The sequence below is a fragment of the Aquarana catesbeiana genome, linkage group LG13 (genome assembly GCF_042186555.1).
Source record: "Aquarana catesbeiana isolate 2022-GZ linkage group LG13, ASM4218655v1, whole genome shotgun sequence".
Lineage (NCBI taxonomy): Eukaryota > Metazoa > Chordata > Amphibia > Anura > Ranidae > Aquarana > Aquarana catesbeiana.
In genome coordinates this window covers 164737059-164747119 of record NC_133336.1, presented here as the reverse complement: position 1 = coordinate 164747119, position 10061 = coordinate 164737059, and the positions used below count along the sequence as shown (strand labels likewise).

At 56.7% G+C, this 10061-nt stretch overlaps 46 non-coding genes across 46 annotated transcripts; all 46 read right to left on the bottom strand.

Annotated features, from left to right (window-relative positions):
• Nucleotides 1–96: 96 nt before the first annotated feature.
• Nucleotides 97–215, bottom strand: LOC141120400 (5S ribosomal RNA). Its single transcript, XR_012239722.1, has one exon. It is a non-coding gene; the product is annotated as a 5S ribosomal RNA (ribosomal RNA).
• A 100-nt stretch (nt 216–315) lies between these two features.
• On the bottom strand, nt 316–434 carry LOC141118667 (5S ribosomal RNA). Its single transcript, XR_012238033.1, has one exon. It is a non-coding gene; the product is annotated as a 5S ribosomal RNA (ribosomal RNA).
• Nucleotides 435–533: 99 nt separating this feature from the next.
• On the bottom strand, nt 534–652 carry LOC141118666 (5S ribosomal RNA). The gene has a single exon (XR_012238032.1). It is a non-coding gene; the product is annotated as a 5S ribosomal RNA (ribosomal RNA).
• A 99-nt stretch (nt 653–751) lies between these two features.
• LOC141118664 (5S ribosomal RNA) lies at nt 752–870 on the bottom strand. Its single transcript, XR_012238030.1, has one exon. It is a non-coding gene; the product is annotated as a 5S ribosomal RNA (ribosomal RNA).
• Nucleotides 871–968: 98 nt separating this feature from the next.
• LOC141118663 (5S ribosomal RNA) lies at nt 969–1087 on the bottom strand. The gene has a single exon (XR_012238029.1). It is a non-coding gene; the product is annotated as a 5S ribosomal RNA (ribosomal RNA).
• A 99-nt stretch (nt 1088–1186) lies between these two features.
• LOC141120041 (5S ribosomal RNA) lies at nt 1187–1305 on the bottom strand. The gene has a single exon (XR_012239374.1). It is a non-coding gene; the product is annotated as a 5S ribosomal RNA (ribosomal RNA).
• A 98-nt stretch (nt 1306–1403) lies between these two features.
• Nucleotides 1404–1522, bottom strand: LOC141120153 (5S ribosomal RNA). Its single transcript, XR_012239481.1, has one exon. It is a non-coding gene; the product is annotated as a 5S ribosomal RNA (ribosomal RNA).
• Nucleotides 1523–1621: 99 nt separating this feature from the next.
• On the bottom strand, nt 1622–1740 carry LOC141118662 (5S ribosomal RNA). Its single transcript, XR_012238028.1, has one exon. It is a non-coding gene; the product is annotated as a 5S ribosomal RNA (ribosomal RNA).
• A 100-nt stretch (nt 1741–1840) lies between these two features.
• On the bottom strand, nt 1841–1959 carry LOC141118661 (5S ribosomal RNA). The gene has a single exon (XR_012238027.1). It is a non-coding gene; the product is annotated as a 5S ribosomal RNA (ribosomal RNA).
• Nucleotides 1960–2059: 100 nt separating this feature from the next.
• LOC141118660 (5S ribosomal RNA) lies at nt 2060–2178 on the bottom strand. Its single transcript, XR_012238026.1, has one exon. It is a non-coding gene; the product is annotated as a 5S ribosomal RNA (ribosomal RNA).
• Nucleotides 2179–2278: 100 nt separating this feature from the next.
• On the bottom strand, nt 2279–2397 carry LOC141118659 (5S ribosomal RNA). Its single transcript, XR_012238025.1, has one exon. It is a non-coding gene; the product is annotated as a 5S ribosomal RNA (ribosomal RNA).
• A 98-nt stretch (nt 2398–2495) lies between these two features.
• Nucleotides 2496–2614, bottom strand: LOC141118658 (5S ribosomal RNA). Its single transcript, XR_012238024.1, has one exon. It is a non-coding gene; the product is annotated as a 5S ribosomal RNA (ribosomal RNA).
• Nucleotides 2615–2713: 99 nt separating this feature from the next.
• LOC141119969 (5S ribosomal RNA) lies at nt 2714–2832 on the bottom strand. Its single transcript, XR_012239302.1, has one exon. It is a non-coding gene; the product is annotated as a 5S ribosomal RNA (ribosomal RNA).
• Nucleotides 2833–2930: 98 nt separating this feature from the next.
• Nucleotides 2931–3049, bottom strand: LOC141118657 (5S ribosomal RNA). The gene has a single exon (XR_012238023.1). It is a non-coding gene; the product is annotated as a 5S ribosomal RNA (ribosomal RNA).
• Nucleotides 3050–3148: 99 nt separating this feature from the next.
• LOC141118656 (5S ribosomal RNA) lies at nt 3149–3267 on the bottom strand. Its single transcript, XR_012238022.1, has one exon. It is a non-coding gene; the product is annotated as a 5S ribosomal RNA (ribosomal RNA).
• Nucleotides 3268–3367: 100 nt separating this feature from the next.
• LOC141118655 (5S ribosomal RNA) lies at nt 3368–3486 on the bottom strand. Its single transcript, XR_012238021.1, has one exon. It is a non-coding gene; the product is annotated as a 5S ribosomal RNA (ribosomal RNA).
• A 100-nt stretch (nt 3487–3586) lies between these two features.
• LOC141118653 (5S ribosomal RNA) lies at nt 3587–3705 on the bottom strand. The gene has a single exon (XR_012238019.1). It is a non-coding gene; the product is annotated as a 5S ribosomal RNA (ribosomal RNA).
• Nucleotides 3706–3805: 100 nt separating this feature from the next.
• On the bottom strand, nt 3806–3924 carry LOC141118652 (5S ribosomal RNA). The gene has a single exon (XR_012238018.1). It is a non-coding gene; the product is annotated as a 5S ribosomal RNA (ribosomal RNA).
• Nucleotides 3925–4022: 98 nt separating this feature from the next.
• On the bottom strand, nt 4023–4141 carry LOC141119968 (5S ribosomal RNA). Its single transcript, XR_012239301.1, has one exon. It is a non-coding gene; the product is annotated as a 5S ribosomal RNA (ribosomal RNA).
• A 98-nt stretch (nt 4142–4239) lies between these two features.
• LOC141118651 (5S ribosomal RNA) lies at nt 4240–4358 on the bottom strand. The gene has a single exon (XR_012238017.1). It is a non-coding gene; the product is annotated as a 5S ribosomal RNA (ribosomal RNA).
• Nucleotides 4359–4457: 99 nt separating this feature from the next.
• Nucleotides 4458–4576, bottom strand: LOC141118650 (5S ribosomal RNA). Its single transcript, XR_012238016.1, has one exon. It is a non-coding gene; the product is annotated as a 5S ribosomal RNA (ribosomal RNA).
• A 100-nt stretch (nt 4577–4676) lies between these two features.
• On the bottom strand, nt 4677–4795 carry LOC141118649 (5S ribosomal RNA). The gene has a single exon (XR_012238015.1). It is a non-coding gene; the product is annotated as a 5S ribosomal RNA (ribosomal RNA).
• A 100-nt stretch (nt 4796–4895) lies between these two features.
• Nucleotides 4896–5014, bottom strand: LOC141118648 (5S ribosomal RNA). Its single transcript, XR_012238014.1, has one exon. It is a non-coding gene; the product is annotated as a 5S ribosomal RNA (ribosomal RNA).
• Nucleotides 5015–5113: 99 nt separating this feature from the next.
• Nucleotides 5114–5232, bottom strand: LOC141118647 (5S ribosomal RNA). The gene has a single exon (XR_012238013.1). It is a non-coding gene; the product is annotated as a 5S ribosomal RNA (ribosomal RNA).
• A 98-nt stretch (nt 5233–5330) lies between these two features.
• LOC141118646 (5S ribosomal RNA) lies at nt 5331–5449 on the bottom strand. Its single transcript, XR_012238012.1, has one exon. It is a non-coding gene; the product is annotated as a 5S ribosomal RNA (ribosomal RNA).
• A 99-nt stretch (nt 5450–5548) lies between these two features.
• Nucleotides 5549–5667, bottom strand: LOC141120101 (5S ribosomal RNA). The gene has a single exon (XR_012239431.1). It is a non-coding gene; the product is annotated as a 5S ribosomal RNA (ribosomal RNA).
• A 100-nt stretch (nt 5668–5767) lies between these two features.
• LOC141118645 (5S ribosomal RNA) lies at nt 5768–5886 on the bottom strand. The gene has a single exon (XR_012238011.1). It is a non-coding gene; the product is annotated as a 5S ribosomal RNA (ribosomal RNA).
• A 99-nt stretch (nt 5887–5985) lies between these two features.
• On the bottom strand, nt 5986–6104 carry LOC141118644 (5S ribosomal RNA). The gene has a single exon (XR_012238010.1). It is a non-coding gene; the product is annotated as a 5S ribosomal RNA (ribosomal RNA).
• A 100-nt stretch (nt 6105–6204) lies between these two features.
• LOC141119868 (5S ribosomal RNA) lies at nt 6205–6323 on the bottom strand. Its single transcript, XR_012239202.1, has one exon. It is a non-coding gene; the product is annotated as a 5S ribosomal RNA (ribosomal RNA).
• A 100-nt stretch (nt 6324–6423) lies between these two features.
• Nucleotides 6424–6542, bottom strand: LOC141118642 (5S ribosomal RNA). The gene has a single exon (XR_012238008.1). It is a non-coding gene; the product is annotated as a 5S ribosomal RNA (ribosomal RNA).
• Nucleotides 6543–6641: 99 nt separating this feature from the next.
• Nucleotides 6642–6760, bottom strand: LOC141118641 (5S ribosomal RNA). The gene has a single exon (XR_012238007.1). It is a non-coding gene; the product is annotated as a 5S ribosomal RNA (ribosomal RNA).
• A 98-nt stretch (nt 6761–6858) lies between these two features.
• On the bottom strand, nt 6859–6977 carry LOC141118640 (5S ribosomal RNA). Its single transcript, XR_012238006.1, has one exon. It is a non-coding gene; the product is annotated as a 5S ribosomal RNA (ribosomal RNA).
• A 100-nt stretch (nt 6978–7077) lies between these two features.
• On the bottom strand, nt 7078–7196 carry LOC141118639 (5S ribosomal RNA). Its single transcript, XR_012238005.1, has one exon. It is a non-coding gene; the product is annotated as a 5S ribosomal RNA (ribosomal RNA).
• A 100-nt stretch (nt 7197–7296) lies between these two features.
• Nucleotides 7297–7415, bottom strand: LOC141118638 (5S ribosomal RNA). The gene has a single exon (XR_012238004.1). It is a non-coding gene; the product is annotated as a 5S ribosomal RNA (ribosomal RNA).
• Nucleotides 7416–7514: 99 nt separating this feature from the next.
• On the bottom strand, nt 7515–7633 carry LOC141118637 (5S ribosomal RNA). Its single transcript, XR_012238003.1, has one exon. It is a non-coding gene; the product is annotated as a 5S ribosomal RNA (ribosomal RNA).
• A 100-nt stretch (nt 7634–7733) lies between these two features.
• On the bottom strand, nt 7734–7852 carry LOC141118636 (5S ribosomal RNA). Its single transcript, XR_012238002.1, has one exon. It is a non-coding gene; the product is annotated as a 5S ribosomal RNA (ribosomal RNA).
• Nucleotides 7853–7952: 100 nt separating this feature from the next.
• On the bottom strand, nt 7953–8071 carry LOC141120152 (5S ribosomal RNA). Its single transcript, XR_012239480.1, has one exon. It is a non-coding gene; the product is annotated as a 5S ribosomal RNA (ribosomal RNA).
• A 99-nt stretch (nt 8072–8170) lies between these two features.
• On the bottom strand, nt 8171–8289 carry LOC141118635 (5S ribosomal RNA). The gene has a single exon (XR_012238001.1). It is a non-coding gene; the product is annotated as a 5S ribosomal RNA (ribosomal RNA).
• Nucleotides 8290–8387: 98 nt separating this feature from the next.
• Nucleotides 8388–8506, bottom strand: LOC141118634 (5S ribosomal RNA). Its single transcript, XR_012238000.1, has one exon. It is a non-coding gene; the product is annotated as a 5S ribosomal RNA (ribosomal RNA).
• Nucleotides 8507–8605: 99 nt separating this feature from the next.
• On the bottom strand, nt 8606–8724 carry LOC141118633 (5S ribosomal RNA). The gene has a single exon (XR_012237999.1). It is a non-coding gene; the product is annotated as a 5S ribosomal RNA (ribosomal RNA).
• Nucleotides 8725–8824: 100 nt separating this feature from the next.
• Nucleotides 8825–8943, bottom strand: LOC141118631 (5S ribosomal RNA). Its single transcript, XR_012237997.1, has one exon. It is a non-coding gene; the product is annotated as a 5S ribosomal RNA (ribosomal RNA).
• Nucleotides 8944–9043: 100 nt separating this feature from the next.
• LOC141118630 (5S ribosomal RNA) lies at nt 9044–9162 on the bottom strand. The gene has a single exon (XR_012237996.1). It is a non-coding gene; the product is annotated as a 5S ribosomal RNA (ribosomal RNA).
• A 100-nt stretch (nt 9163–9262) lies between these two features.
• LOC141118629 (5S ribosomal RNA) lies at nt 9263–9381 on the bottom strand. The gene has a single exon (XR_012237995.1). It is a non-coding gene; the product is annotated as a 5S ribosomal RNA (ribosomal RNA).
• Nucleotides 9382–9479: 98 nt separating this feature from the next.
• Nucleotides 9480–9598, bottom strand: LOC141118628 (5S ribosomal RNA). The gene has a single exon (XR_012237994.1). It is a non-coding gene; the product is annotated as a 5S ribosomal RNA (ribosomal RNA).
• Nucleotides 9599–9697: 99 nt separating this feature from the next.
• LOC141118627 (5S ribosomal RNA) lies at nt 9698–9816 on the bottom strand. Its single transcript, XR_012237993.1, has one exon. It is a non-coding gene; the product is annotated as a 5S ribosomal RNA (ribosomal RNA).
• A 100-nt stretch (nt 9817–9916) lies between these two features.
• Nucleotides 9917–10035, bottom strand: LOC141118626 (5S ribosomal RNA). The gene has a single exon (XR_012237992.1). It is a non-coding gene; the product is annotated as a 5S ribosomal RNA (ribosomal RNA).
• Between the last annotated feature and the right edge of the window lie 26 nt (nt 10036–10061).

Below are 10061 nucleotides of genomic sequence, written 5' to 3'. Positions count from 1 at the left end.
TCTAACGGCACGCTCAACCCTCTTGACCTTGGCGGCGCCAAGATGGGAAACGAGGAAAAAAAACAGGGCAAGTCCAGAACGCCCCCCAAAAAAAGAAGCCTACGGCACCTGGTATTCCCAGGCGGTCTCCCATCCAGGTACTAACCAGGCCCGACCCTGCTTAGCCTCCGAGATCAGACGAGATCGGGCGCTTTCAGGGTGATGTGGCTGTAGGCGATCTCTAACGGCACGCTCAACCCTCTTGACCTTGGCGGCGCCAAGATGGGAAACGAGGAAAAAAAACAGGGCAAGTCCAGAACTCCCCCAAAAAAAAGAAGCCTACGGCACCTGGTATTCCCAGGCGGTCTCCCATCCAGGTACTAACCAGGCCCGACCCTGCTTAGCCTCCGAGATCAGACGAGATCGGGCGCTTTCAGGGTGATGTGGCCGTAGGCGATCTCTAACGGCACGCTCAACCCTCTTGACCTTGGCGGCGCCAAGATGGGAAACGAGGAAAAAAACAGGGCAAGGCCAGAACTCCCCCAAAAAAAAGAAGCCTACGGCACCTGGTATTCCCAGGCGGTCTCCCATCCAGGTACTAACCAGGCCCGACCCTGCTTAGCCTCCGAGATCAGACGAGATCGGGCGCTTTCAGGGTGATGTGGCCGTAGGCGATCTCTAACGGCACGCTCAACCCTCTTGACCTTGGCGGCGCCAAGATGGGAAACGAGGAAAAAAACAGGGCAAGGCCAGAACTCCCCCAAAAAAAAGAAGCCTACGGCACCTGGTATTCCCAGGCGGTCTCCCATCCAGGTACTAACCAGGCCCGACCCTGCTTAGCCTCCGAGATCAGACGAGATCGGGCGCTTTCAGGGTGATGTGGCCGTAGGCGATCTCTTACGGCACGCTCAACCCTCTTGACTTTGGCGGCACCAAGGTGGGAAACGAGGAAAAAAACAGGGCAAGTCCAGAACTCCAAGAAAAAAAGAAGCCTACGGCACCTGGTATTCCCAGGCGGTCTCCCATCCAGGTACTAACCAGGCCCGACCCTGCTTAGCCTCCGAGATCAGACGAGATCGGGCGCTTTCAGGGTGATGTGGCCGTAGGCGATCTCTAACGGCACGCTCAACCCTCTTGACCTTGGCGGCGCCAAGATGGGAAACGAGGAAAAAAAACAGGGCAAGTCCAGAAATCCAAGAAAAAAAGAAGCCTACGACACCTGGTATTCCCAGGCGGTCTCCCATCCAGGTACTAACCAGGCCCGACCCTGCTTAGCCTCCGAGATCAGACGAGATCGGGCGCTTTCAGGGTGATGTGGCCGTAGGCGATCTCTTACGGCACGCTCAACCCTCTTGACTTTGGCGGCACCAAGATGGGAAACGAGGAAAAAAACAGGGCAAGTCCAGAACTCCAAGAAAAAAAGAAGCCTACGGCACCTGGTATTCCCAGGCGGTCTCCCATCCAGGTACTAACCAGGCCCGACCCTGCTTAGCCCCCGAGATCAGACGAGATCGGGCGCTTTCAGGGTGATGTGGCCGTAGGCGATCTCTTACGGCACGCTCAACCCTCTTGACTTTGGCGGCGCCAAGATGGGAAACGAGGAAAAAAAACAGGGCAAGTCCAGAAATCCAAGAAAAAAAGAAGCCTACGGCACCTGGTATTCCCAGGCGGTCTCCCATCCAGGTACTAACCAGGCCCGACCCTGCTTAGCCTCCGAGATCAGACGAGATCGGGCGCTTTCAGGGTGATGTGGCCGTAGGCGATCTCTAACGGCACGCTCAACCCTCTTGACCTTGGCGGCGCCAAGATGGGAAACGAGGAAAAAAAACAGGGCAAGTCCAGAACGCCCCCCAAAAAAAGAAGCCTACGGCACCTGGTATTCCCAGGCGGTCTCCCATCCAGGTACTAACCAGGCCCGACCCTGCTTAGCCTCCGAGATCAGACGAGATCGGGCGCTTTCAGGGTGATGTGGCCGTAGGCGATCTCTAACGGCACGCTCAACCCTCTTGACCTTGGCGGCGCCAAGATGGGAAACGAGGAAAAAAAACAGGGCAAGTCCAGAACTCCCCCAAAAAAAAGAAGCCTACGGCACCTGGTATTCCCAGGCGGTCTCCCATCCAGGTACTAACCAGGCCCGACCCTGCTTAGCCTCCGAGATCAGACGAGATCGGGCGCTTTCAGGGTGATGTGGCCGTAGGCAATCTCTAACGGCACGCTCAACCCTCTTGACCTTGGCGGCGCCAAGATGGGAAACGAGGAAAAAAAACAGGGCAAGTCCAGAACGCCCCCCAAAAAAAGAAGCCTACGGCACCTGGTATTCCCAGGCGGTCTCCCATCCAGGTACTAACCAGGCCCGACCCTGCTTAGCCTCCGAGATCAGACGAGATCGGGCGCTTTCAGGGTGATGTGGCCGTAGGCGATCTCTTACGGCACGCTCAACCCTCTTGACTTTGGCGGCACCAAGATGGGAAACGAGGAAAAAAACAGGGCAAGTCCAGAACTCCAAGAAAAAGAGAAGCCTACGGCACCTGGTATTCCCAGGCGGTCTCCCATCCAGGTACTAACCAGGCCCGACCCTGCTTAGCCTCCGAGATCAGACGAGATCGGGCGCTTTCAGGGTGATGTGGCCGTAGGCGATCTCTTACGGTACGCTCAACCCTCTTGACTTTGGCGGCGCCAAGATGGGAAACGAGGAAAAAAAACAGGGCAAGTCCAGAAATCCAAGAAAAAAAGAAGCCTACGGCACCTGGTATTCCCAGGCGGTCTCCCATCCAGGTACTAACCAGGCCCGACCCTGCTTAGCCTCCGAGATCAGACGAGATCGGGCGCTTTCAGGGTGATGTGGCCATAGGCGATCTCTTATGGCACGCTCAACCCTCTTGACTTTGGCGGCACCAAGATGGGAAACGAGGAAAAAAACAGGGCAAGTCCAGAACTCCAAGAAAAAAAGAAGCCTACGGCACCTGGTATTCCCAGGCGGTCTCCCATCCAGGTACTAACCAGGCCCGACCCTGCTTAGCCTCCGAGATCAGACGAGATCGGGCGCTTTCAGGGTGATGTGGCCGTAGGCGATCTCTTACGGCACGCTCAACCCTCTTGACTTTGGCGGCGCCAAGATGGGAAACGAGGAAAAAAAACAGGGCAAGTCCAGAAATCCAAGAAAAAAAGAAGCCTACGGCACCTGGTATTCCCAGGCGGTCTCCCATCCAGGTACTAACCAGGCCCGACCCTGCTTAGCCTCCGAGATCAGACGAGATCGGGCGCTTTCAGGGTGATGTGGCCGTAGGCGATCTCTAACGGCACGCTCAACCCTCTTGACCTTGGCGGCGCCAAGATGGGAAACGAGGAAAAAAAACAGGGCAAGTCCAGAACGCCCCCCAAAAAAAGAAGCCTACGGCACCTGGTATTCCCAGGCGGTCTCCCATCCAGGTACTAACCAGGCCCGACCCTGCTTAGCCTCCGAGATCAGACGAGATCGGGCGCTTTCAGGGTGATGTGGCCGTAGGCGATCTCTAAGGCCACGCTCAACCCTCTTGACCTTGGCGGCGCCAAGATGGGAAACGAGGAAAAAAAACAGGGCAAGTCCAGAACTCCCCCAAAAAAAAGAAGCCTACGGCACCTGGTATTCCCAGGCGGTCTCCCATCCAGGTACTAACCAGGCCCGACCCTGCTTAGCCTCCGAGATCAGACGAGATCGGGCGCTTTCAGGGTGATGTGGCCGTAGGCGATCTCTAACGGCACGCTCAACCCTCTTGACCTTGGCGGCGCCAAGATGGGAAACGAGGAAAAAAAACAGGGCAAGTCCAGAACGCCCCCCAAAAAAAGAAGCCTACGGCACCTGGTATTCCCAGGCGGTCTCCCATCCAGGTACTAACCAGGCCCGACCCTGCTTAGCCTCCGAGATCAGACGAGATCGGGCGCTTTCAGGGTGATGTGGCCGTAGGCGATCTCTTACGGCACGCTCAACCCTCTTGACTTTGGCGGCACCAAGATGGGAAACGAGGAAAAAAACAGGGCAAGTCCAGAACTCCAAGAAAAAAAGAAGCCTACGGCACCTGGTATTCCCAGGCGGTCTCCCATCCAGGTACTAACCAGGCCCGACCCTGCTTAGCCTCCGAGATCAGACGAGATCGGGCGCTTTCAGGGTGATGTGGCCATAGGCGATCTCTTACGGCACGCTCAACCCTCTTGACTTTGGCGGCACCAAGATGGGAAACGAGGAAAAAAACAGGGCAAGTCCAGAACTCCAAGAAAAAAAGGAGCCTACGGCACCTGGTATTCCCAGGCGGTCTCCCATCCAGGTACTAACCAGGCCCGACCCTGCTTAGCCTCCGAGATCAGACGAGATCGGGCGCTTTCAGGGTGATGTGGCCGTAGGCGATCTCTTACGGCACGCTCAACCCTCTTGACTTTGGCGGCGCCAAGATGGGAAACGAGGAAAAAAAACAGGGCAAGTCCAGAAATCCAAGAAAAAAAGAAGCCTACGGCACCTGGTATTCCCAGGCGGTCTCCCATCCAGGTACTAACCAGGCCCGACCCTGCTTAGCCTCCGAGATCAGACGAGATCGGGCGCTTTCAGGGTGATGTGGCCGTAGGCGATCTCTAACGGCACGCTCAACCCTCTTGACCTTGGCGGCGCCAAGATGGGAAACGAGGAAAAAAAACAGGGCAAGTCCAGAACGCCCCCCAAAAAAAGAAGCCTACGGCACCTGGTATTCCCAGGCGGTCTCCCATCCAGGTACTAACCAGGCCCGACCCTGCTTAGCCTCCGAGATCAGACGAGATCGGGCGCTTTCAGGGTGATGTGGCCGTAGGCGATCTCTAACGGCACGCTCAACCCTCTTGACCTTGGCGGCGCCAAGATGGGAAACGAGGAAAAAAAACAGGGCAAGTCCAGAACTCCCCCAAAAAAAAGAAGCCTACGGCACCTGGTATTCCCAGGCGGTCTCCCATCCAGGTACTAACCAGGCCCGACCCTGCTTAGCCTCCGAGATCAGACGAGATCGGGCGCTTTCAGGGTGATGTGGCCGTAGGCGATCTCTTACGGCACGCTCAACCCTCTTGACTTTGGCGGCGCCAAGATGGGAAACGAGGAAAAAAAACAGGGCAAGTCCAGAAATCCAAGAAAAAAAGAAGCCTACGGCACCTGGTATTCCCAGGCGGTCTCCCATCCAGGTACTAACCAGGCCCGACCCTGCTTAGCCTCCGAGATCAGACGAGATCGGGCGCTTTCAGGGTGATGTGGCCGTAGGCGATCTCTTACGGCACGCTCAACCCTCTTGACTTTGGCGGCACCAAGATGGGAAACGAGGAAAAAAACAGGGCAAGTCCAGAACTCCAAGAAAAAAAGAAGCCTACGGCACCTGGTATTCCCAGGCGGTCTCCCATCCAGGTACTAACCAGGCCCGACCCTGCTTAGCCTCCGAGATCAGACGAGATCGGGCGCTTTCAGGGTGATGTGGCCGTAGGCGATCTCTTACGGCACGCTCAACCCTCTTGACTTTGGCGGCGCCAAGATGGGAAACGAGGAAAAAAAACAGGGCAAGTCCAGAAATCCAAGAAAAAAAGAAGCCTACGGCACCTGGTATTCCCAGGCGGTCTCCCATCCAGGTACTAACCAGGCCCGACCCTGCTTAGCCTCCGAGATCAGACGAGATCAGGCGCTTTCAGGGTGATGTGGCCGTAGGCGATCTCTAACGGCACGCTCAACCCTCTTGACCTTGGCGGCGCCAAGATGGGAAACGAGGAAAAAAAACAGGGCAAGTCCAGAACGCCCCCCAAAAAAAGAAGCCTACGGCACCTGGTATTCCCAGGCGGTCTCCCATCCAGGTACTAACCAGGCCCGACCCTGCTTAGCCTCCGAGATCAGACGAGATCGGGCGCTTTCAGGGTGATGTGGCCGTAGGCGATCTCTAACGGCACGCTCAACCCTCTTGACCTTGGCGGCGCCAAGATGGGAAACGAGGAAAAAAAACAGGGCAAGTCCAGAAATCCAAGAAAAAAAGAAGCCTACGGCACCTGGTATTCCCAGGCGGTCTCCCATCCAGGTACTAACCAGGCCCGACCCTGCTTAGCCTCCGAGATCAGACGAGATCGGGCGCTTTCAGGGTGATGTGGCCGTAGGCGATCTCTAACGGCACGCTCAACCCTCTTGACCTTGGCGGCGCCAAGATGGGAAACGAGGAAAAAAAACAGGGCAAGTCCAGAACGCCCCCCAAAAAAAGAAGCCTACGGCACCTGGTATTCCCAGGCGGTCTCCCATCCAGGTACTAACCAGGCCCGACCCTGCTTAGCCTCCGAGATCAGACGAGATCGGGAGCTTTCAGGGTGATGTGGCCGTAGGCGATCTCTAACGGCACGCTCAACCCTCTTGACCTTGGCGGCGCCAAGATGGGAAACGAGGAAAAAAAACAGGGCAAGTCCAGAACTCCCCCAAAAAAAAGAAGCCTACGGCACCTGGTATTCCCAGGCGGTCTCCCATCCAGGTACTAACCAGGCCCGACCCTGCTTAGCCTCCGAGATCAGACGAGATCGGGCGCTTTCAGGGTGATGTGGCCGTAGGCGATCTCTAACGGCACGCTCAACCCTCTTGACCTTGGCGGCGCCAAGATGGGAAACGAGGAAAAAAACAGGGCAAGGCCAGAACTCCCCCAAAAAAAAGAAGCCTACGGCACCTGGTATTCCCAGGCGGTCTCCCATCCAGGTACTAACCAGGCCCGACCCTGCTTAGCCTCCGAGATCAGACGAGATCGGGCGCTTTCAGGGTGATGTGGCCGTAGGCGATCTCTTACGGCACGCTCAACCCTCTTGACTTTGGCGGCACCAAGGTGGGAAACGAGGAAAAAAACAGGGCAAGTCCAGAACTCCAAGAAAAAAAGAAGCCTACGGCACCTGGTATTCCCAGGCGGTCTCCCATCCAGGTACTAACCAGGCCCGACCCTGCTTAGCCTCCGAGATCAGACGAGATCGGGCGCTTTCAGGGTGATGTGGCCGTAGGCGATCTCTAACGGCACGCTCAACCCTCTTGACCTTGGCGGCGCCAAGATGGGAAACGAGGAAAAAAAACAGGGCAAGTCCAGAACGCCCCCCAAAAAAAGAAGCCTACGGCACCTGGTATTCCCAGGCGGTCTCCCATCCAGGTACTAACCAGGCCCGACCCTGCTTAGCCTCCGAGATCAGACGAGATCGGGCGCTTTCAGGGTGATGTGGCCGTAGGCGATCTCTAACGGCACGCTCAACCCTCTTGACCTTGGCGGCGCCAAGATGGGAAACGAGGAAAAAAAACAGGGCAAGTCCAGAACTCCCCCAAAAAAAAGAAGCCTACGGCACCTGGTATTCCCAGGCGGTCTCCCATCCAGGTACTAACCAGGCCCGACCCTGCTTAGCCTCCGAGATCAGACGAGATCGGGCGCTTTCAGGGTGATGTGGCCGTAGGCGATCTCTTACGGCACGCTCAACCCTCTTGACTTTGGCGGCGCCAAGATGGGAAACGAGGAAAAAAAACAGGGCAAGTCCAGAAATCCAAGAAAAAAAGAAGCCTACGGCACCTGGTATTCCCAGGCGGTCTCCCATCCAGGTACTAACCAGGCCCGACCCTGCTTAGCCTCCGAGATCAGACGAGATCGGGCGCTTTCAGGGTGATGTGGCCGTAGGCGATCTCTAACGGCACGCTCAACCCTCTTGACCTTGGCGGCGCCAAGATGGGAAACGAGGAAAAAAAACAGGGCAAGTCCAGAACGCCCCCCAAAAAAAGAAGCCTACGGCACCTGGTATTCCCAGGCGGTCTCCCATCCAGGTACTAACCAGGCCCGACCCTGCTTAGCCTCCGAGATCAGACGAGATCGGGCGCTTTCAGGGTGATGTGGCCGTAGGCGATCTCTAACGGCACGCTCAACCCTCTTGACCTTGGCGGCGCCAAGATGGGAAACGAGGAAAAAAAACAGGGCAAGTCCAGAACTCCCCCAAAAAAAAGAAGCCTACGGCACCTGGTATTCCCAGGCGGTCTCCCATCCAGGTACTAACCAGGCCCGACCCTGCTTAGCCCCCGAGATCAGACGAGATCGGGCGCTTTCAGGGTGATGTGGCCGTAGGCGATCTCTTACGGCACGCTCAACCCTCTTGACTTTGGCGGCGCCAAGATGGGAAACGAGGAAAAAAAACAGGGCAAGTCCAGAAATCCAAGAAAAAAAGAAGCCTACGGCACCTGGTATTCCCAGGCGGTCTCCCATCCAGGTACTAACCAGGCCCGACCCTGCTTAGCCTCCGAGATCAGACGAGATCGGGCGCTTTCAGGGTGATGTGGCCGTAGGCGATCTCTTACGGCACGCTCAACCCTCTTGACTTTGGCGGCACCAAGATGGGAAACGAGGAAAAAAACAGGGCAAGTCCAGAACTCCAAGAAAAAAAGAAGCCTACGGCACCTGGTATTCCCAGGCGGTCTCCCATCCAGGTACTAACCAGGCCCGACCCTGCTTAGCCTCCGAGATCAGACGAGATCGGGCGCTTTCAGGGTGATGTGGCCGTAGGCGATCTCTTACGGCACGCTCAACCCTCTTGACTTTGGCGGCGCCAAGATGGGAAACGAGGAAAAAAAACAGGGCAAGTCCAGAAATCCAAGAAAAAAAGAAGCCTACGGCACCTGGTATTCCCAGGCGGTCTCCCATCCAGGTACTAACCAGGCCCGACCCTGCTTAGCCTCCGAGATCAGACGAGATCGGGCGCTTTCAGGGTGATGTGGCCGTAGGCGATCTCTAACGGCACGCTCAACCCTCTTGACCTTGGCGGCGCCAAGATGGGAAACGAGGAAAAAAAACAGGGCAAGTCCAGAACGCCCCCCAAAAAAAGAAGCCTACGGCACCTGGTATTCCCAGGCGGTCTCCCATCCAGGTACTAACCAGGCCCGACCCTGCTTAGCCTCCGAGATCAGACGAGATCGGGCGCTTTCAGGGTGATGTGGCCGTAGGCGATCTCTAACGGCACGCTCAACCCTCTTGACCTTGGCGGCGCCAAGATGGGAAACGAGGAAAAAAAACAGGGCAAGTCCAGAACTCCCCCAAAAAAAAGAAGCCTACGGCACCTGGTATTCCCAGGCGGTCTCCCATCCAGGTACTAACCAGGCCCGACCCTGCTTAGCCTCCGAGATCAGACGAGATCGGGCGCTTTCAGGGTGATGTGGCCGTAGGCGATCTCTAATGGCACGCTCAACCCTCTTGACCTTGGCGGCGCCAAGATGGGAAACGAGGAAAAAAAACAGGGCAAGTCCAGAACGCCCCCCAAAAAAAGAAGCCTACGGCACCTGGTATTCCCAGGCGGTCTCCCATCCAGGTACTAACCAGGCCCGACCCTGCTTAGCCTCCGAGATCAGACGAGATCGGGCGCTTTCAGGGTGATGTGGCCGTAGGCGATCTCTTACGGCACGCTCAACCCTCTTGACTTTGGCGGCACCAAGATGGGAAACGAGGAAAAAAACAGGGCAAGTCCAGAACTCCAAGAAAAAAAGAAGCCTACGGCACCTGGTATTCCCAGGCGGTCTCCCATCCAGGTACTAACCAGGCCCGACCCTGCTTAGCCTCCGAGATCAGACGAGATCGGGCGCTTTCAGGGTGATGTGGCCGTAGGCGATCTCTTACGGCACGCTCAACCCTCTTGACTTTGGCGGCGCCAAGATGGGAAACGAGGAAAAAAAACAGGGCAAGTCCAGAAATCCAAGAAAAAAAGAAGCCTACGGCACCTGGTATTCCCAGGCGGTCTCCCATCCAGGTACTAACCAGGCCCGACCCTGCTTAGCCTCCGAGATCAGACGAGATCGGGCGCTTTCAGGGTGATGTGGCCGTAGGCGATCTCTAACGGCACGCTCAACCCTCTTGACCTTGGCGGCGCCAAGATGGGAAACGAGGAAAAAAAACAGGGCAAGTCCAGAACGCCCCCCAAAAAAAGAAGCCTACGGCACCTGGTATTCCCAGGCGGTCTCCCATCCAGGTACTAACCAGGCCCGACCCTGCTTAGCCTCCGAGATCAGACGAGATCGGGCGCTTTCAGGGTGATGTGGCCGTAGGCGATCTCTAACGGCACGCTCAACCCTC